Source organism: Amblyomma americanum, chromosome 1 (assembly GCF_052857255.1).
Source record: "Amblyomma americanum isolate KBUSLIRL-KWMA chromosome 1, ASM5285725v1, whole genome shotgun sequence".
In the NCBI taxonomy this organism is placed as follows: Eukaryota; Metazoa; Arthropoda; class Arachnida; order Ixodida; family Ixodidae; genus Amblyomma; species Amblyomma americanum.
The window spans coordinates 439,759,001-439,780,155 of NC_135497.1; the positions used below are offsets into that span (position 1 = coordinate 439,759,001).

The 21,155-nt window shown below is 49.7% G+C and overlaps 1 pseudogene; it reads right to left on the reverse strand.

Moving 5' to 3' along the window:
- Nucleotides 1–12,980: 12,980 nt before the first annotated feature.
- Nucleotides 12,981–16,666, reverse strand: LOC144125344 (uncharacterized; annotated as a pseudogene).
- Between the last annotated feature and the right edge of the window lie 4,489 nt (nucleotides 16,667–21,155).

Genomic DNA, 21,155 nt, shown 5'->3' on the forward strand with positions numbered 1-21,155 from the left:
GTGTGCGCATATTGTTTAATTTCATGAAGTAAAATCAAAACTAAAACAGCACTTTTTTCCACAACTCTGCGGCATCACTGTGCACAAGACACATGATATACATTACAGGGGACTTTGATATCTGACATTTGTCGGCAGCGCTCGCTAGGAAACATTTTTACACTACCAGACTTTCAGTCATATAGTCATCGTATTATCTCTGAAACTATCAAGCAAGCACATAATTTTGTTTCTGTAAAACACAGTCGTGTATGACGTTAATTGAGAAAATATGTTGGTATATTGTCTTCGGTTAAACGTAAACCTTGTTTGGAAACACCACATCCATGTGCTGTGCGCCCTTTTATTGTCTATTGTATATGTTTTTCCGCAACTTTCGTGATTGCTTTGTTTTTTGTGCTGTTACTCTGTGTCGCATTAGAACAGCGCGGAGCGGGGGCGCACTGTGTGGCAACGTATTTGCCCGGAGAAAGCCAGGCGCGTTCAGAGCTGTTAGCTGGCTAGGAGATACTTTGGTGTTCGCGCCTTTGCAGTGAAAGGCGGGTCACTCAACGAATAGGGAGCAATGCACCTCACATTCCGATGGAAGATCACTGCTTTGGCGTGCGTTTGAGAGAACTAATCGGGCCTGCACAGTGTTACCACTGGAAATAACCTTTCCACTGACGCACAATCCTTTGTTGACAGCACGCCGCGACCGTTTCTGAGCTGTCAGTCTTCGCGGAGTCAACTGTCGGTGCGTGCTAGTGCATCTGCCTTGTTTCATTTCCCTTGTTTATCACAGGCAGGGCCTTTATCGGATCGCTGACCGAAGCTCTACTATGTCGTCAACACCCGACCTTGCGCGGGTAGGGATTTCGCGGGATGCTGTGTCAAAGGGACAGTGACCAAGAATGTTAGTTAAAGGGACTATGCAACGAATAAAAAGTCACTTGTAAATGTTTTCAATGCTTAGAAATGATGCTAAGAAGCATTCACACAAAGTATGAGTCCTTGGAAATGAGCCGACAATTTATTATGAACTTTTAAAAACCGTGCTTTTCAAAATTCGCGGGCCGATTGGTGTACTCGTAGTGACCGATTTTTGAACTAAAATCGTGGAACAAAGACGTCACTGTACCATGACGTCGCCAGGCCACCACACGCTCTCATTCGCTGGAGCCACGGCAGCCACGACGTCACGGGCACACTTCCGGTAGCCGTGAAAATCGTCTGCTCGTGCCGCCGCGCGACCCTCTCGGGCAAGCGAGCCAGGGCATTGCCTTCGCGCTTATGGTTTCAATTTTCCTCTGCCGCCTCCTTCTGTCGGGAGTTCCGGAGCCACTCGCACAGCTCTTCGTGCGCACGCATAGGGCTCGATGCCCATCGCGGCCGTAAAAGCGAGCAGTCGCACCTCGAGGTCCTGGTTTATTACTGCTAATTACCACAGATGACAAGCAAAGAAACCCGACGCGCGCCGCAATCAAGGAAGGAGAAGAGACCGGAGAGATGCCGCCACGCCGCCGACGCTGCTGCTGGGGGGCTAGGAGCGACAACCGGAAGTTGCAAAGCGAACGTCATCTGATGACGCATTCAAATGCGGGGAGCAGTCCCAGACCTGTTTTCTTTATTTTTTTTGGTGGTCCTCGCGTACGAGTTGAGGGGGGAGAGGAGGAGCGTAATTTTTATTCGTCTATATCTTCGCTGTTATTTATGCTAGCTCTAAAATTCTTGCACTGGGGTGACGAATGATCGAATGCCTATCTCTCGTGCGCTTTACGTAATCTCAATTAATTTATTGCATAGTCCTTTTAAGAGAGGGACAGAATAATTGAAAGCAGGGAGATTTACTAGGGCAGACACACGGAAGTGAGGAGAGTGGGCAGGGTAGAGCTTGGCGCTGGAATTGGTTTGGTTTATGGGGTTTAACGTCCTAAGGCGACTCAAGCTATGAGGGACGCCGGAGTGGAGGGATGCGGATAATTTCGACCACCTGAAATTATTTAACGTGCCCTGACATCACACAGTACACGAGCCTGTAGCATTTCACATCCATCGAAATGCGACCGCCACGGCCGGGATCGAACCCGCGTATTTCGGGTCAGCAGCCGAGCACCATAACCACTCAGCCACCGCGGCGGCTGCACTGGGATTGGTCCGAAGGAACAGTAATATCTAAGCTTATCGAGCTAGCTCGCTTAGGCTAGCTAGCTCGTCAGGTGGGGACTCTTTCACTTGCCCGTGGTGCCACGATCACTCTACCGTTTACCGCCTCATCTGAAAGTGCCCACAACAATCGTGTGGTGTTCCCATTTCATACCCTTTCCCTGGAGCAGTGGGAAGCTGCATGGCGCAGCTGAGACTCGGCCGACCAGCTTCGTCTGATCGACCAGGCGGCAGCAGTTGCTTCGCCGTAAGGCTTCCCGAATAGGGGGCCCTCCCCGGCACATTGTTTCGCGCTGACCTGCAAAATAAATATGTTTACTCTTTCTCTCTCTCTCTCTCACGTAACGCTCTTTATCGTTCTGAGCTATCGCGGCCACCCCGGCCAATTTGTAAATGCTTCGTAAACAAAGTGCTCTATAGTCGGAAACAACTGAAGAACACGCGACAAAAGCTTTCCAAAGGAGGGTCTCCAGCCAATGGTGTCCACCGACTGTAATGCCGTCGCTGTACATCCACGGTTAAGACCCATGGAGCTGCCAGCCCCTGCGATGTCACGCTACCAGGTGCAAGGGGGTTAACCATTAAGACATGAGAAGTGGTCCATGTCAATGGGTGGAGGTCGTCCCAAGGAGAATTTGCCGCTTACTTCTTGAGTTGTAACCAACCACAATGTGGCAAGAATCATCCGTTCCCTTCTGCAGCGTGTCGCGGCTAAGAACACTGAACCACGTCTGCACCGAGGATTGAACAGAGGAATATTTCCAGAACTGAACTCGCTGTATGCTACACGGAGTCGCGCATCGAGCTCTAAAACTAGAGAGTAGTTCTATATGTCGAAAAAATGGAGCACCTCTTTCGGCGCCCCGACCCTATTTTGAGAGACGGCTCTTCGAAGCGAGCCGTCGAGGAACCGCTTTTTTTTTTAGGCCTGACACAGAATCCACCCAAGACTGTCACCCAATTTACCACAGATGCCTTCACAGTCGAGATGACCTTATAGAGTCCATTCTACCATCGACCTGCCCTTTATAGATTATGGCTCGAGCTCAGACTTATTTTTATTTCATTACTACAGTCACAGCATAGCATTTATAGAAATGACCATTCAAAGCGATCTCGGCCAGTCACCTGAGCGGCAGAATAGCACATAGTGATCACCTGCAAGATGTAATCTGTCAGATAGACCGTGAAAAACTGCGTCTATTGCCATCCATTCTGCAGCCACAGCTAGAAACACTTACGACATCATGCTCGGAGTTGAACATTCATCGGGCACTCTTTAGGAGACGACTTCGGCAGAAGAACCTCAGGCCTTGACCTACGACACAGCAGTTCGGAATCTATTATGTATATAATTGACTGTCGCTACCCCCAGTCGTAACTCGGTATCGAAGGCAGGGGACCGCATGAAAGTTAACCGGGAAAAGGTAAATGTAGAAGTATACTTAAATCCATTCAAATTTATTCCAAGCGAAAGATTCGGAACAAAACCTCGGGCGGGGTTAAAAGCCAATCATGACATTTTCACGTCTTTTTCCTCCAATCGTCAAGGTTCATGCTTGGACTCCGCTACCTGGTCCTCTCCTTGGGGCGCGGAGCACATTGTCCACCTCACTACGTTCAGTAACCGCGCGGCAGAACAGCGGGCTCCCATTTGGCCACCTCCAAAGAAGCAGCTGTGACATCAGAGCTCGATTCGGGCGAGAACGTGACATAGCAGCATTGGTTTGACCTTTCCACTCGTCGAGAAACTCCCTTGCCGCTTCATGGATTATACATTTTTGTCTATGCGTCAGACGCTAAAAGCTCCCGGATGACTGCGAGCGTTACGTGTTTCTCCGTTCCCGGGTAATGTTCCGGCGGCAGACAACACTTGTGCCGACAGGGAGACAATGGATGCCAACGCATCACATTTATTCCAAAAAGATCAGCTGGGTACATCTCGTGAGCCGGCACTGAGGACACTATGGCGGGCGGTAGGATGCCGATGCCTGGCGCGAGCCACACATCCAGGGGACCACTGGATACCGCGCACCTCTTCTCTATTCGCGGTGCGGCCCTCACTCGCGACGACGGAACAAAGGAAATGGACATAACATCGCAGTGCAAAAAATCCCACGTATGTATATTTTGTAAGGCAATGCTTTCTTATCTTCTGGCCGCCGCGGTGGCTGAGCGGTTATGGCGCTCGGCTCCTGGCCCGAAAGACTCGGGTTCTCATCCCGGCCGCGGCGGTCGAATTTCGATGGAGGCTAAATTCTAGAGGCTCGTGTACTGTGCGATGTCAGTGCATGTTAAAGATCCCTTGGTGATGGAAATTTCCGGAGCCCTTCACTACGGCGTCTCTCATAGCCTGTGTCGCTTTGGGGCGTTAAATCCCCATAGACAAAACTAAACCAAACCTTCCTTATCTTCTATACAACCATATTAGGCACTGTAAAAACATCAGCAAAATATCGTTCTTGCCCTAGTGCCGTGCAGAAAGCTCCATAACGGAGGGAGGGGTTTGAGTGTTCTCGAAACGACGGGCGCAACAACACCGCGCCCTACTGGGTCCTTCTCAACGACACCCTGTCCGCGAGAAAGAAGCGGGAATGGGAAAGACAGTGAACAGTCCCACGTCTTTTTAAGGGAGAGGGAGTCAGTCTGTTTCACCCCAGCTATGCGTGCGGTCGTTTTCCGGAAGCCTCCTGTTCATGCTTCCGCGGCAGGCTGGTGACCACACCAGTTTGGCGATCCCTTCCAAAGCTCGGTGATAATTCTTTACCAAAATATTTGCCAACTACGATGAATGATGCGGCGGCGCCTTTGGAGTTTACTCAAGGTCAGCTGGGGGAGGTGAGGACAACTTCGGGTAAGTAAGGCCGGGCTCCTCTCCCCCTTGCCTACTTGTCTGCGTACAGGCGAAGGGGAATATCCGGTGCTCGACGACGACGAGATATCGAGGACTACCTGCACCGAGGCATGTGCGTGCCGCCAGTTTCGTTCAGCACAGTCGCCATACCCATCCACACCTTGCTTCACATCGCCAGGGCACCCGAAGTGTCTCCAGCCCCGCACGGGAAACTAAAGGTGCTCTCATTAGTGATGCGGTTTCGTCTAGGCGAAACAACGTTGACGCCGCACACTACGACGCAGGCAACGACAGTCCAACCCGGCATAATCGCAACTATACGTAGCTCAGTACTTACAGCACCAACCTCACTATTCACGATACGAATAAATGAATCAATGGTGACTCGACAAAGAAACTGACGTGCAGCGCAAGACAAGAACAGACTTGGAAGTCGCCACCGGCTGCCACAATGTTACTGCGCTGATCCACGTGGGAGCCGATGATTGTCTCACAGGGGATCTTTCACCATTTAATTCAACAATGTGACGACCACATCGAAACCAAAACCTAAAATTGCTTACTTACCACGTTGTCAAAATTGCAAACCGTGGGAATGTAGAAAAATCACCTTCGACACCTTGTCAGGTCTACAATGTAACTTTTCGGCAGATAGCCAATATCTCAGCCTACACCATTATACATATCGAGCATTTACACAGACCAGTTTGCACTGCGCACAACACCAATACAAAAGTCGTAATTTCCAGCCTTCTGAGCCGCTAATAAACGAGCATAGCCACCTAATTTTAGTGGCATGTTCTCTTCTCTACAATGATGCAGAAGACACTACTATGCCTGAATCATCACTTGGTTTTCGCCTATGCTACCGCTAAACAATTTTTAATCATATTTTTCTGTCATGCTGTTTCGGATCCCGTTTCGAGAGCCGAATGGTGGCTGACGTCAACGGATGCTTATAGATCATGCTTGGTATGAGAAACTGCAATATAATCCGTGCTTCGTCGTTTTAATTGCTTACAATGATAAAGCCAGCCCGTCTCAAGAGCCGGAATGACAACGAGTGTAGAAGCAGCGATTATATTTCAGTGGTTTCATGCAAACCTTGATGTCACAGTCATCGTTCGGCTGTTGAAAGCTAAATCCAAACAGCACGAGAAAGAAATTCGATTATAAATTATTTAGCAGTCGCGGAAGAATAACACGTGGTAATCCATTTATAATAATGCCTTACGCATCATTGCTAAGAAGAAAACACGCATCTAACAGTTAGGTGTCTACATTTTTAAGAGCAATAGGGTAATGTGCAAATTCTGCTTCGCTGCTTAGTTTTGTACCAATGTCAAGGTTGTTCTTAACCGCTGTTCTAAGGTACAGATTCCAAGGGTAGTTTTAAAGCAACTTTCAGGGAATTAAAGAAAAATGTGCTCGATTGATAGCAAATGGGAGGAGGCTGCTTCTGTGTGGGCCACTTCGTGGCCCAGGTCCCCTTTTCCTTAAGGCTGTTTCTCGAGTTCATGCTGGTTTTTACAAATGCAAATAATTTATAAGTTTATTTGCTGCAAAAAACGTGAAAAAAATATTACAACTCCCCCTGCGACAGCTTCCTTCTTCGATGACAGAAACTACGGAATGCGGGAATGAAGAATATGATCTTCACAGCTGTTTTACAATGCATACTCCGCCGCAGTAACGTTGCCGCGGTATTGTCAGTGTGTATTACAAAGAATCGTGTTCTGAATATTAGTGTGAAAACATACGTAGTGCGGTCACCGTGCAGAAAAGGAGAGCCAATGCATGCATGCCTGTCACCTTGCTCACCATCGAATACATTGGTGCGATAATTCGAATAATCGGCGCTGGTAGAATAGCTGCTCATATGCACAGGATAGTGGCAAAGTTTTTGAAGGTAGATGTTTGTATATTTCAGCTCATTGCAGCTGACAATACAGCTGCAGCACTCGGACTCCGGTGCAGTTACCAGTTTCACTTTCGTCCGCGCATGAGTACTGCTGATAGCTTGAATCGGCCTTTAAGGAACATGTACGTTGGAACTTTAGCGGGAGATAAAATAATGGGCAATAAGCAAACCTTCACATCCACGTCCACGCTTAGCAAAAAAATGCAATGCGGTGGACATTTTCTTAACAGTGTACGACATCCCTCATTAAGGTAAATAAACCGAGCCATGGAAAGCCAGCTGTTAGACAATACTGCGTCTTTAAAAGAAGCAGTTTTTCAACAAAATACGCAGTTGACGAAGAACGTTATTTGCGGAATTGTGGTCAAAAATAAAAGCTCGTAGCAGCTTGACGAGTTTTACGACACATCTGGGGCGGTGCCGGCAGTATACGGAGGAGGCGACTAAATAAACTGAATGAATTAAACAATTTGCAGCACAGGCACATACCTTGCGCATTCACACGACCTTTTGTGAGGTCCACCAGCTCGTTACTCACAGCGAGAAAGCGCCTTGCAACAGGGCGGTCGCGGGCCGGCATCCGTGGAAAGTAGAAGGCCCAAAGGGAGGTGATGGCGAGTGGTGATGTGACGAAGTATGGTGACACCCATGCTGTCGAAATTTGAAGCGTTTGTACATCAATAAGATATTCCGGAGTGCATCATGCTAGCAAATATATAGAGGCAGAACGTATACGCTGCCAAAACTCTTTCATTTTATCTGCATATGACATGGTTTATGGGGTTTAACGTCCCAAAGCGACTCAGGCTATGAGGGACGCCGTAGTGGAGTTCTCCGGATAATTTCGACCACCTGGGATTTTTTAACCTTCAGTTACTTCACACAGTACACGAGCCTCTAGAATTCCGCCTACATCGAATTTAGATCCGCCACGGCCGGGATCGAACTCCCGTCTTTTGGGGCAGTAGCCGAGCGCCTTAACCACTGAGCCACCGCAATGGCAGCAGCCGCGTATAGAGAAGCCAGAGTTTGTTATAGGACAACTTAGGGAGATCAAAGTAGTATGAATTATACTAGATTAAGAGTCACTGTACTATGTATTGTGGGCGCTGTTTCGTATAATTTGATCACGGCGTCGGTAGCTGCTAGTAATCGATATGTCTCACAAGCAGAAAAAAGCTGCGCAAACGCTTCCAGTTTGCACGGCGGCCACAGCGTGCTGTATGGTTCTGGACGTCGAAAAAAAAAACGCAGATGTTTTGAATCTTTTGAACACCCCATTTGATTTCATGTAGCTGTCAGAATGAGTAATGTGCTAGCGCAGGAACATTTTCTATATCAGACCCCGCAGCTCACAGGCAGCTTAGGCTATCACTATCAACACTAGCAGCATCTCATCGCGCTCTTAAGTTACAAATCTTGGGTCTCCATTCAGTTAAGTGGAGGTCGCTTTTGCGGCCGGCAGATGGCACCAGTTGGTGATGTCAAGGAAAGGTTGGATAACCTATTACTTCAGTTATTGGGCCTATTTTTCTCAGAACGTATTTGACGCGATTATCTAAAGGCAGACAAGCGGAAACGATCGCGCCGAGATATTTGAAAATTCTCGACTATTTCAATGCTTCGTGAGTTTATTACAATATCTTTATAAGGAGGTTCAGGCGTGTTTTTTCTTCTTTTTGGGCTGAATATAAGGGCTTTATAAAGCTTATAGCCCCATATCCACACCGCCTGAGGTTATCTCATTAAATCGACAGGATGGTGCACTGCAACAGGGACAATAATTGGTCACACGTACTCCCCTGAGAAGTATCCAAGTACTTCAACAGCGATTGCGGGACGTGATTTTCGCCATAGATTTTCTCACTGGTAGTCCTGAGCAGCCATAGACTCACGATCGATGTCATAGACCTATGATCGAAGTCGATCGGGTTTTCTCGCCATGCCGCCTTTCAACTTGAAACGAATATCGAATATCTTGCTACCCTCTGCGCAGTCAAGAGACAGTTGTGAATCCCCTCTCCTGTCAAGTATCATGTAGTCTGCGTAGGCGTCCTGACTTTCGAAACAAGCGAAGGCATCGTCGAAGGGAACACGCAGTTATAATTCGACCGAGGATCTCCGATCTGGATGGGGACTTTTCATTTCCGGAATGGGAAACCAAAGTGCTGGTGACCACAAATGGGCAACATGTTAGGCTTTGGCCCTCACGGTCATTCGCAGTCATTTTCGGTAGTCGGATGTCTTGGTAAATGATTGAATGCAGAGCCACACAACTGGCGTAGCACGGAAGCTTAAAAAACAAAGCGCGTAATATTTAGGGAGGTATCCATGTTGTCTAGACTTATGAAAGTTCGCGTTCGTGTTTAAAGGGCAGCTGAAGAGGTTTTAGAATTAGATGAGTTTAAAGGGGCGCGTGCGTGAAACTTGCAGGTAAAGCATGCGAAATCTTTTATGAAATAGCATTTTAAAAGGTTACGGAATCGCCGACTAAAGCGGAATTGGCGTTAAGGCTTCTTTGCAGTGCGCGCAGCGATAGACAGAGGCCGCAATTATGGCGTTAGGTACGGCGGCGATAAGTTTCCAGCGAAGAAGTGGTTGTTTCTACATAGAAAAACAAATGCCGTCGAAGGTGTATATAGCTCTCGAAGCATTGTTTTGCGGCAGAATGTAGACAAAGGCAGCATGTAGAAGAAGGCAGAGGACATCTGAAACTTGGGCAACAGTGACGTCACCGCAAATTTCTCTGCACTCGTCCAGCGCATTGAGGAGAAGCCTGTACATAGTCGCGGATTCAATCGATTATTATGTCACTATTTTAAATGAAAGCGGTAAACTACTTTGCATCCTTTACCTAGAAGCTTCATAGATTCGAATACTTGAATTACCTCGAATTCTCAAAAAACCATTGCACCTCCACTTTAAGTTCAGAGCCAGAAGCAATGTAGCAAAAAAAATTGCAGCTTGCTAGAATTTTTTTTTTTGGAATCTCGACCTAAGCCTCCACAAGGTGACGTTCGTCGAGGACCACGTCGAGGAAGCATGCAGGGCATAAGAACGGGAAAATAAAGAACTTTAAACGCATGCAGGCCGAAAAGGCACAAGGTGACAAGCGGATCTATTCGACAGAAAACAAGGAGAATCTAGACCTGTATTGAAGGAGGAAAAGGAAAATCAGGAATGAAACTTCCTGTGATGATTCAAGCGGCATGGCTCCGCTATTCTAATCGAGATTTGCATTCAAAATAAGGTGCGGCTTCAAAAGGAAATATGTCCAGGACGATGACTCTTGTGCAGTGTCAGCTGATGAAACGTTTAAGCATATTTTGCTGGAATGTGAGAGTACTTATCCAGATGTCGGGGAAGGCATAATCAATATTCCCGAAGCCCTACGGTTTCGGGATCACGAAGACAAGACAAATGCATGTGCTAGAGAAAGGGTTGAAGATTAGGCCAGGGATTTAACGGTGGAAGTTAATGATGCAAAGTTCGAACAGCGTGAAAGAAACGAGTATGTACTCGAAAAGGGTGAATCTTTACTAAGAAGTTTTTATACTTGAAGGATGGGTTAAACACGAAACGAGAAAAGAAATAGTGTAATGGAACCCGCCACCACCCCATTTCAAAGGAACGCTAATCACGTCCGGCCGTCCGTTTATTCGATGGGAGTGTGGGGCTCGAGGGCGGTACTCGTGGTGCACCCTGCTTCATCGAGAACGCCATCAGCTTCGAAGCAGGTTGATGACAGCGCAGTGTTGAATCACACCTAACATCACTTCCGAGCAACGTTCTTCCGGCTGTATTGAGCTTGCAGGGGAAATATGGCCGCCAGCCTTTACACGGCTATGCAACATCCTGACGGCGTGAAAAAGTGCGCACCGGTAGTACGAAGTGGCGGGTAATCTCAGATACTTGTGACATTATTGAAATGCCAGACGCAGGATCCCGTGGTCTAGTCTCATGACAACCTTGTCAACAGCCTTGCTGCCGGTGGTACCGACTTCCAGATGAGCGGCTTTTGTTCTCGCATTGGTATTTGGCCTTCAATTTAGAGCACGACTTCGTCGCATTCCAAGTCGTCGTTGAGGCTCGTTGTCGTGGCGTTACTCGGCGGCGTCGTCGTTCCTTTGCTGGGAGGTGTAGCCTTCGCGAAGTTGTGCAGCATAGCCATTCTGTTCGTCGTCACAGCTGCGTTCTTCTTTATGGCAAAACTTCGGATCATCTGTGCGCATCAGTTGACGTCCCATATGCTGTCGATAGTGAATGTTTCTTGGACGCGGGAACAATTTATGGAGGCTCAGAGCATGTTTTTCGAGTGCTGTACTTTCTTGGCAGCCGTCACGAGAATATTCTCTCTTGAAAGTCGCCTTGCTAGAGAGGACATTACAGTCGCCGAAGCAGCCAATGTGAACCCGCGGCAATTTTTACTGTAACGAGCGGCGGCAGTGAAAGGTGCGCTTACACAGAGAGCTAGTGTTTGAAATCACACAGAGAATGATGGAAATCAAAAATGTTCTGTTTGAATTAAAGTTCTCTGAACAGAACTTCACAACAGCTGTTTTCCCCATAGAATACGGCATGGATATAGAACTGTGCGCATCCCAAGGCATCCCGTTCTCGCCGCTGGCGCAGCAGACGAGCCGGCCAGACCCGCGTAATTGCTGCCTCCGAGAAGAGGGCTGAGGGCGCGGCCATGCCAGACAGCGGGGCGAGAGGGCGCTCGAGCAAAACCGGCCCTTCCCTCTAATTGCGTGCCAAGAAGAGCGCTGCGGGTGCAACGCATCTCTCCTGCCGGTGCTCTTTCCCACTTGCTGCGCCCGCCTGATCTCCTTCAATGATAAGGCGAGCTGCGCTTATAGTGGCTATTCGATTAGGCTGTCGGGTTTAACGTCCAGAAACTCGACGTGGCCTGCGAGGGTCGGCGTAATGGAAGGCACCGAATTAATTTCGACTGCCCGAGGTTCCTTCGCATGCGCAAATACTGCGCAGCACACGGACGAGTTTGGACTTTGTTTCTATCGAAATTCCGCCACAGCGGCCTGGACTTGAACCCGTGGCCTTAGACTCGGCGTTCCGGACGTCATGGCTACTCAGCCACCGCGATGAGTGCAGCTACGTGCAACCTGCGTGAAAGAAGCTTATGATCAGAACAAAGTTAGCGCACTGCTTGCGTGCACTTCATTGCGCTCAGGCCCTTCCCATACATGAGACACTTTTTCTCATTTTGTCCGAGCGAAATCGTTTAATATAATTGTTTATTGTTGGGAGCACTGGATGGTCGACAGGGCTATAAGTTGCAAATAGCTACTTGACTCGACAAGGAAACAGTTATACAAGAACCAACTTACGCTGGTGCCAAACGTAGGTGCCTAAAAACTACGGCAACACGACGGAATAGCAATGATAAAAAAATTGCTAATGTTGCAGGGTTTACCAGAAAAGTTAACAATCCAAACCAGCGTACAGATCAGAGAATTGGGTTGGTAGCGATTTTGACAGAATATCTATGTGCTAATGTTATGTTTATTCATTACTGGCAAATTTTTTTAGTTATAGCTGTAACCAATTGACTGCAATAACAAGAAGCCCCCTTTTCAGTTCAATTTCTGTAATAATGTGCAGAACAACTAAATGTGAATTTGAACTAAATGAATATAGACACCAAACTTTTTTTGTGTTTTTTTTTTGTCAAACAGTGCGTTAGATATTAGATTATATGGATCACGGCGCGGTAATCGCCTACGACCGCTAAATGATTTATAACTTTATTTCTTCTTGATGCTGTCTCGGTTTCATTAACCTAACGATGGCCGTACGTGAAGGAGTGTTGAAGCCACGTGCAACATGAAAAGCTATGCAATTTAACCGCTGATACGTCGGTTGTTGTGATTTCAGCTATTGTAGGAAGCTGACTGAAGTGAAGTAAATTCAAACTAGGTATCTGCGATAATATTGCTATTTTTATTATTCATCACGTAAACTAAATTGGATTGGATTGGAGCAAACTTTATTTGGGCCTGAAGTTGGGCGCTCGAGCGCCCCGACGAGGGCCTACGTCGTCTACGAGGTCGCCGTTACTCGGCGCGGTTCTCCGCTCGCCGTTGCCGGCTCGCTGGGTCCCTGCCTTTCGAGCGCCCCGAGGAGCTGCTGGACAGCCCATAGCTGTTGGTCTTGGTCGTTGCTCTTCGCGGCTGCCTCAAGCCGCGGCGGGATTGTTCTTGATCTTGCTTCCTTTGGATTTTTGATGCAGTCCCACAAGATGTGCGTGTGATCTGCCGTCTCCCTCCGGCAGACTCTACACGTATCGGTCGGGTAGGTCTCGGGGTACATGCGATGCATCAGTCCCGGGCTCGGTAGCGATCCAGTCTGGAGCTGTCTCAGTAGTACCGCCTCCGCTCGACTCAGCCTCGGGCGCGGGGGTTGGAGAGTCCTGCGAGCCAGGCGGTAGGCCTTCGTGATTTCGCTGTAGTCCGTCATGCGCTCCTTGGCTCCGAACCACGTCGGACGGTGTGTTGCAGGGGCGCGGTTGGTTAGCGCTCGCGCCGCTGCGTGTGCCGTCTCATTGTGGTTCTCACTGCGTTCCGACGCGCCGCCCGCGTGCGCCGGAAACCACTTGATTCTTACTCTTCTGTCTTGCAGTTTGGTCGCTCGTAGTACGCGCTCGGCCTTCCTACAGACTTGGCGTTTGGCGAAGTTTCGCACCGCCTCTCTCGAGTCACTCAGCACTGTGTAGCAGTCTGCGTCGGCTATTGCCAGGGCGATGGCCACCTCCTCCGCTTGTTCCGCTCCGGCGCTTCTCACGCTCGCTGCCGTCCTCGTGGCGCCGGTCGACGCCTCTATGACGACCGCTGCTAAGGCGTTCCGTTGGTATTCGGCCACGTCCACGTACCGCGCGTGCTCGTCATTGGCGTGCAGGTCGATGAGAGCCTTGGCCCTCGCCGCTCTTCTTCCCTTGTTAAACTCGGGGTTCATGTTCTTAGGTATGGGGTCGATTCTGGTCTGGCGTCGGACCTCTTCGGTGACGGGGAGCTTCATCTCCGCCTCGTTCGAGTGTCCTATTCTCAGGTCGTCCAGTATCTTCCTCCCAGCTTTGGTCGTGGACAGCCGCTCCAGTTGAGAGGTCCGTTGCGCTTCGGCTATTTCTTCGAGCGTGTTTTGCATCCCGAGTTGTAAGAGGCGGGTCGTGATCGTGGACTCGAACAGGCCCAGCGCCGTCTTTTACGCTCTTTTGATGATTATATTGATTTTGTTGCGTTTGTGTTGCAGCCATCTGTGGTAGGCTGCAATGTACGCGACGCGGCTGATGATGAAGGATTGGACGAGCCTGATTAGGCTCTCCTCTCTCATGCCAGCCTTCCGGGAAGCGACTCTTTTGAGGAGTCGCATAGCGTTGGCCGCTTTTGCCGCGAGACGGGCGATGGTTTCGCCGTTTCTTCCATGCTTTTCGATAACCATGCCTAGGATCCTGATTTTGCTGACCTCGGGGATCACGTTGCCGGATTTGGTTACTGTTCTGATTTTTTCGCATTCGCGTTGTCTGGTCTTGCCTCTGAGCTCCGATTTGCTCGGCGAACATCTCAGTCTGGTGCCTTCCAGCTGCTCTTCTATCGCGTCGACGGCGGCTTGCAGCGCGCCCTCGATGTGGGCATCGCTGCCGCCGGTCACCCACAGTGAGATATCGTCCGCGTAGATGGTGTGCCTGACGTCTTCGATGTCCGCGAGCTTCTCAGCCACTCCGCTCATTACCAGGTAGAACAGCATCGGCGAAATGACCGATCCCTGCGGTGTGCCGGTGCTCCCGAGCTACTTCTCTTTCGTTTGTAGGTCGCCTGCTCGTAGCTCGGCGGTCCTGTCCATGAGGAAGTCCTTGATGTAGTTGTAGCATCTTTCGCCCATGTTGAGCTTAGAGACTTGGGACAGAATCGCCGAGTGTTTCACATTATCGAAGGGGCTCTTTAGGTCGAGCCCCAGGATTGCCTTGCTGTCGCGGGCGCTGCCGCCATCGTCTATGATTTGGTATTTTAGCTGCAGTATCGCGTCCTGCGTTCTTAGGTGCAGTCTGAAGCCGATCACCGTGGCCGGGTACAGCCCTTCTCGTTCCAGGTAGTCTTGCCACCTGCTGAGCAGGACGTGCCACCGTGGCCGGGTACAGCCCTTCTCGTTCCAGGTAGTCTTGCCACCTGTTGAGCAGGACGTGCTCCTTCACCTTGCCCACGCAGGACGTGAGCGAGATGGGCCGGAGGTTGTCCGTGTCCGGTGGCTTCCCCAGCTTGGGTATCAGGATAGTCTTGGCTGTCTTCCACTGCTTTGGTAGCGCGGCCGCTCTCCAGCACTTGTTGAAGTATTTTGCGAAGTTCTCAATCGAGCCGTCGTCGAGGTTTTTGAGCGCCTTGTTCGTGACGAGGTCTGCATCAGCTGCCGATAGGCTGTTGAGGTCGTGCAGGGCCGCGCGGACCTCCTCGACGTCGATGTCACGATCGAGCTTCGCGTTTGGTAGGCCGCCGTACGGCGCGTGTTGTTCGGTGGGTGTAGTGGGCAGGTATTTCTCATTGATGCGCCTGGTGACTTCGTCGGCGCCGTGTACCGAAACCGCCCGATGTATGAGCTTGGCGAGTCTGTCCCTTTGGTGCGACTTCGTCTTGGTTTCGTCGAGCAAGTGCCGCAGCAGGTTCCACGTCTTCCCGCTATGCATCTGCCCGTCTGCCGCGTTGCAGATCTCGATCCACTGTTGCGTGCATAGCGCGCGGCAGTGCTCCTCGATCGCTCGGTTGACCTCCGCCACCTTCTTTCTGAGTCTGCGGGTGAGCCGTTGTTTCTTCCAGCGACTGAGTATCGACTGCTTGGCTTCGATGAGATGCGCTAGCCGGCTGTCTACTTTATCAATCGCCGCGTCCGTTTCAATTTCTTTGGTCGCGTCGCGTACACTCTTGGTGATTTCGTCTGTCCACGACTCTATGTCTTCGGTCTCGTCGCCAGCGTCTGTCTTCTGGCTTCTGGCGTCTGGAAAGGCTTCCCAGTCTATCCATCTGTGTGTTTTGATTCTGGTGTCGTTGTGTTCCGGTATGCTGATTTCCACGATGGTGTGGTCGCTGCCGAGGTCGGTTCCCGTGTTTCTCGAGGTCGGTTCCCGCGCACCGGACGTCATTCTTGACGAACGTGAGGTCCAGAGTGGTGTCCCGGGACACAGAGTTACCGATTCTCGTCGGATGCGTCGGGTCCGTGATGAGGGTGAAGTCGAGTTCCATGGCGTCTTGGTACAGGTCGCGGCCCTTTGCTGTGTACTTGTAGCCCCAGGCTGGGTTCATCGCGTTGAAGTCGCCGCAGACCATCAGCGTGTTGCGGCCTGCTGCGGTGCTGGCTCTGTGCAGTATTGTTTTGATTCTCTGTTTTCTCTGCGATGGGTTGCTGTAGATGCTGAGCAGAAATATGCTTCCTTTTCTCTTCTTGCCCGGGATGATTTCGGTGAGTATGTGCTCGATCTTGATATTGCTTTGCAGCTCGTGCTCAACGAACGTGAGTCCCTTCCTGACCAGGGTGCACAGGCCTCTCCTGTCGGGCTGGCCCTTGTGCACTCGGTAGCCTGGGAGGGACGGTGCGTCGGTAAGTGTTTCTTGTAAAAGGATCACGTTCGGCTTGCGCGTGGCATGTGCGATGTGCTGTTGGATGCCTGCCTTCTTCCTACCGTGGCCGCGACAGTTCCACTGCCACGCTGTTAAGCCTGCTGCTGTTGTTGCGTTGGCGGCCATGATTGTGTTGGTGTGTACGTGGTTCCCTGGTTGGGTGGATGTTGCGCGAAGAGGGGCGCATACGTCGGGCGGCTCACTATCGGCTGTAGGGTCCTTTCGATGTAGGCGAATCTGTTCGTGTTCTCGGCTTGGTAGGTATTCATTGTTTGTTTCATTGCTGTCACTGCTGCGATGTTCGCCGTGATTTATTGTTCGAGTTTGGTGAATCTCGCTTCGAATTTGGCCCCGGGGTTGTCGATTCGTTCGTTTTCTGTTTGCATGCGCGTGGCCTCGACGGCTCGCTTCTTCGGTGCCGGTTCCTCTACGGCTGTCTCCTGGGTGTTCATGGTTGTTTCGTCGGGCTTGCTTGTGCTTGGCGTGGGTCTCTGTAGAGGCTCGTTGTTGCATAGCAGCAACTTTTTACACGTCACAGCCATCGTCCGGTTGGAGAAACAAACTGCTTGCGAGAAGAAATTCGGTGATAACTTATTTAGCAATTGTTCGCGCATACCACGTGGTGATTCCTGTATTCTAATGCCTTATGCATCAGTATAGAAAAGAAAACATGCATCTCAATTTAGGTGTCTATATTCACAATAATTATGGCAATAATTGTGGTGCAAGTAAAACCTAAGTAACTACGGTATTCTTAGCAGTACTCAAACCGAATGTAGCATGTATATTTACCTTCTATACTTCGATTTGTGTACTGAATACTTGCGTTGTATAGCAGCTATTGATTGTAGATATGCGAGACATCTTTTAAGAGGTGCAGTAGCTTAAAACAAAAGGAACTGGTGTTGGGCTATAAATTACTGGTGAGTAAAACCTTTATGTCTACGACTGTTTGGCATTCACTCAATAAATTCCGTTAATGACCCATCGACAAAGAGTGCGTAAGCAGGTGGCAAGAAAAACATACTCCTCCTTTAAGGTCACAAAAGAAGCAGCTTTTGCTCTCACAGAGCCGTGACAGCCGCGAGCCAGGGGCAGAAGGATTGCCAGGATCGCGTAGTGCATGACCATCACAACTACAACAAGCGCTTAGAAGGCAAAAGGTCGAGCGATATCTGCGATTACAACGTCTGCAGCGACAAGTCTCGACGGAGTGCTTTTCTCATGCGTGTCACAAACAACTATCCATGGTTCAGTGAGGGTATCTATTCTTTTAAATTTGAAATACTCAACGCGTCGGTAAAGATAGCACGAATAACGATGCCGCGGACAGAAGCGGCACACTCTGCAGTTGTAATTGTAGTGTAGACGTGAATGAAAAAATAATCGCCCTCTTGAAGAGGAAACTTGTCTAGTTAAAAAAATACTGGCCACAACGGACGAAATCCCATATTATATTTTTGCAAAATCAGTTGATGTGTTTGTGAGGCCTCCATTATATTAAATCCTTCGTAATTCTGAACCTGCTGCATCTCCTTGTAAAGTAATGAATTCGAAGGTCGCTGTTCTCCAACCTGCATTTCCACTAATCTGTGCAGCCTATGTGAGGGGTAACATTTTTGAGAACGCAGCAGCTAGAACTCAACCACCATCTGGCAAGCTTCTGTCATGCCCAACGCAAGTAGCTCTGGTTGTCGAGAAAAGTGAAACGGCTGGCGAGCAGAAAACTGCCAGGCGTCTCGCCTTGCGACAGCTTCGGTGGCGGTGGGTGGTTGTTGCTATGAGGGGGGGATACTGGTCCCGATGTATTGCGGCGCTCACGGGCGGCGAACTGCTTTCCCTCTCTCAGAACCGGTCGCGAGTGTTGACCGCCCCGGGACTCCTCCAGACAAGCGAAATTGTTCAAAGCCGAGTCACGGACCGCAGCTAAATACCGAGCCACAGCGCGGTGTGAGCCGCAAGGGGGAGTGCTCACAGCGCATGCTAAGAGCACGCTCATCGCATTATAATTTGCACCATTGTTTTGTTAGGGCAAGTCAAATTCGAAACATTTAAAGGCGCCCGTGTCACTTATCCAACAGTTTACGGCCAGTAACGGAGGAAAATATGGCATGCATAAGCAGCATCGACTGAAATGGCTCAGTGGAGGTCATGCGCTCCAGTTCCCTAAAATAAAGCACGCACGCACTTCCGGACAGCGCAAGTGATTTCTCGCTCTCTCTCGCATGGTTGAGAATTTTCTGTAGCCGCATCGCGTTTTCCATGAACATCCCGCTGACAGCCGAAGTAAATAAAAGCCGACCAATTATTGATAATTTAATCAGACGCTTCGGCTCCGCTGGGAGCCTTATTGTTTGCAATGGAGCATGAAAGTGAATCCGGATTAATGTGTTGTCGGTCAAACATGACAGTAATTAAACTACTGGGATTAAATAACAGTAACTTAATAACTTTACTGCTAATCTGGAGCAAAATGTATTGTTTCCTTGGTCCAGTAGTTTAGTAATACAATGAATTACCTTGAGTTAGTAATTTCGCGCCAAAAATAACTCCACTTTAAACCACTTTAAAATGCACAACAGCATTTCCTGTCGGCAGACCATTGGCTTCGCGTCCGCTCGGTACGGCGGCTCGAACACTGGCAATCCTGGGCCAGTGTAACGGATCTGCAAGTAGAGACTATTGATTAGAACAGTACATGCGTCCGAGAGTGCAGGCGTCCTGTGCTGTCGGGACGCTTCCTGTGGGTATTTGATGGATATGATAGAGTGCAACTGTCGAGAGCAGGTATCCTCTAAGTAGCAAGATGTAAGCCTGTATTTGGGGCGCCGAGGGTCAGATGGCGTACGTCGGAGATAAAAACTAGTTAGGAACACTCCCAAGATTACTTCGGTTGAGGGCACAGCGGTGCCTTGCTATGCCCGTCGCCACAGGGGGCGGGGGGAACAGGCGGACATGTCCATGGCGCGAACATTACTGAGCGCAGGCTTCTGAGGTCGATTCGTGGGGGCACCGATAAGGCTTGCAAATGAAAAAGAAAATGCGCCTTCGCCTGGAACGCTAACTTAATGCGTGCTGACTAATTGAAGACAGTATGATTTGATAGTTTTATCTGTGATACCATATTGCTACAATATATTTACTGTTATGGTGATAGGTCACCTTGCCCGAATCCCGCCGCCATGCTGGTCAGATAGTACGAGGCCGGGGCTGTAGAAAAGAGTGTATTTATGGGACCAGGAAGGTGTGGCTTTCGAGGACAGAGAAATGGTTCTCATAAAAAAAAATCTCAGCCCTGCTTACGCTCGCAAAATGACTCTCCATAAGCTTGGCGGGAGCGCTCCGTCTCAATGGCATGCGGTGTAACTGAGGGTTCGAGCCGTAAAAAAAAAAACTTAGAAACCTACTCCGATCTCAGTTTTCAAAATTTGGTTTTAACCGAAAAAGCTCAATATTGTCTATATACACGCCACACCTAGCTGGCTATTGATGGGAGTTACGCTCAGACAAAGGAGACAATTGACATGTTATGCCACGAACTTGTGCGTATTGAGGTATTGCTCCGCTCCGTTACACCAATCTGCAAACCGCGGGAGACTCCAGCAGTCGAGTTGGCGGGCCGTTGTTTAGAGGGTCATAAAAGAAAAGCCAACACCCCGACGCCGTTTGGTTTGGGTAGCGCTTTCCTTAGCTGTTTTGTTGGGGCTGGTCGTGCAGCTGTCTCCCCCCTTCCGACCCGCCGCCCGTTGAATGGGTTTGTTTGAAAACAAACACTGTAAACTGTTACACGGGTGTGAGCCTAGTGCGAAAAGTAAAGGCCTTGGATGGTCGCTTCGATACCTGAAGGCACAACCAAAACGCGGACTTATTTTGGAGGGGATGGTGAGGTGTGGCAGTTAAGCAGCAAAGCGCGGGACAAGGACCGCATGTTGCAGAGACGGGCAGCGAAGAAGCCAGGGTGGACAGAGCGGTGCGTGCAGTCCTGACTTCTGGGTTGGTTCCCGATCGGTTGCAGCTGTTCTTCTCAGTGTGTGGTTTGCGCTGTAACTGTGCGTAAATTTCCTGGAGCGTACGCGATTCTCGCGAGTATGCAGCCCCGTGGGCACCAGCGTGCTAACAGTAAGGTGGCTTTTCGGCGCCAAAAGGGGAGACTCATCTCTGCGCATGGTGCAGTGACAGAGACAGCGGACAGGGCCAAGCTTTGTGCTGGCGCCAGTTAGAAGAACGAGGAACCGCTACGCGCTACGCTGCGTGGTCGGTCAGGCTGGCAAGGTTTCGCGAGGAACGAGCTCTGCAATAACGTTCGTGATCGCTTTGTATGATAGCGATCGCCTTGGTCGGTTTGTAAGTAAGTTGTAAATAAACAATGCTGTACATTGTCTTTGTTAACTACCATAACCCACTTATCTCATTTGCAAAGTAGGCTCCTCCACCGTACGTAAGGACACTGATGTGAAGCTGTGAACCACGAAAATCCTCATGCTTTGGCTACCTCGAAGCTTAAGCGGCGGTTCCGTCGCCGTCATCAGCATGCATACCACGGCTGGCCCGACCTCTCGCACCACACAGTGCATAAAGGCAACATCAGCATGACAACCGAGCGTTTAGAATTGTA